We start from the raw sequence: 1,602 nt of genomic DNA on the forward strand, positions 1-1,602 counted from the left end.
ATAAAAGTTTTGGCCTGGAGTGGTGACTCCATAATGCTATCAGGGACCCTGGCTTCTTTCAGTGTATCTCTGTTGCCCAGGCTGGAGTGCAGTGATATAGGATCATAGCTCACTGCAGTCTCCAGCTCCAGGGATCAAGTGATGTTTCCCACCTTGGCATTCCAAGTAGTCAGGATTGCAGACATACTCCGGCATGCCCGGCTAATTAAAAGAAAAAAGTTTTAGAGATGAGAGGGGATCTCTCTATGTTGCTCAGGCTGGCCTTTTACTCCTGGGCTCAAGTGAGCCTCACACCTCAGCTTCCTGAATAGTTGGCATTACAGGTGTGAGCCACCATACCTGGACCAGGCGTCTTCCGTTTTATTTTCAGGAATCCTACACGTGTGTTTGTTACCTTATGTAATGACATGGCTGATCTGACTCCAGCATTGAGTCCTAGTTCCAGGTAGGAAGAAAGCCAAGAGCAAAAGGTGTCACCTATGTGCTAGCAAAGTCTGTCACCTATGTGCTAGCAAAGTCTGTCCAAAAACTGGCTGGGTGGAGATTTTACAGAAAACCCACAGGACAACTTTTGTTTTCCCTTTCTTAAACTTTGGTAAAATTTCTCAGCAGCCTGCAGCCCTCTTCAGCAGATTTGGGTGTGTCCTTTCTTGGTTTAAACTAAAAGACAATTTACTTACTTCATGCACATCCATCATTCAATAGTGCAGAAGGCAACACATAACCAAAAAACTCCTTTTAAAAGCAGAGACTAAAATACACACAGCAGTCACACATGTATAGAAATGATCAATTGAGCAAGAATAACAAAATTTCTCTTTCCTAAGAATGGAAGACTTTCCTAACTAGCACATCTGTTCCTTTTTCAGAAAGAAACTTCCTTATCCATTACTTCTCATCACCTGACTCTCTCTGAGAGTGGAGCCCAATAATGTCTCATTCAACAAGCCTAGGCAATTCTCATGCACACTATGGTTTGGTAATCATAAGGTATGGCGGTGAAGCCCAGCAAGGATGTTGTTGTCTTGGCCTGATCATCAGAAGACCCTGGAGCATAAACTGTATCTCCGAGTTGTCTCTGCCTCTGGCAGGAGGCCAGCCTTTTGCACTCTTGTATCTGACTACAGAGAGAAGCGCTCTAATTCCTTGGAAGAGGGAGCTACCATCAGCTGAGAGCAATTCTCCCAAGAAGAGGCAGCTCTGGGTTGGGGAGATCAGGGTTGGAGGGGTATAAATGCATCAACCCAGCAAGGAGAGCCTGAAAAGTGGGGTACCAACAATTATTTCCTGTTCTTCTTCCTCTTCTTCTTCTTCTTCTCCTTCCTGTTCCTCCTCCTCCTCCTCCCCTCCTCCTCCCCTTCTTCTCCTTCTCCTTCTCCTTTCTCTTCCTCCTCCTTCTTCCTCCTCCTCCTCTTCTTCTTTCTTCTTGTTCTTGTTCTTCTTCCTTCTCTTTCTCCTCCTCCTTCTCCTTTTTCTTCTCCTCTTCTTCTTCTTATCCTCTTCTTTGAGACAAGATCTCACTCTATCACCCAGGCTGGAGTATAGTGGTGCCACCATGTCTTGAACTCCCAGGCTCAAAAGCCTCTCCTGCCTCAGTCTCCT

This window comes from Cebus imitator, unplaced genomic scaffold, assembly GCF_001604975.1.
Source record: "Cebus imitator isolate Cc_AM_T3 unplaced genomic scaffold, Cebus_imitator-1.0 Scaffold85, whole genome shotgun sequence".
NCBI lineage: Eukaryota > Metazoa > Chordata > Mammalia > Primates > Cebidae > Cebus > Cebus imitator.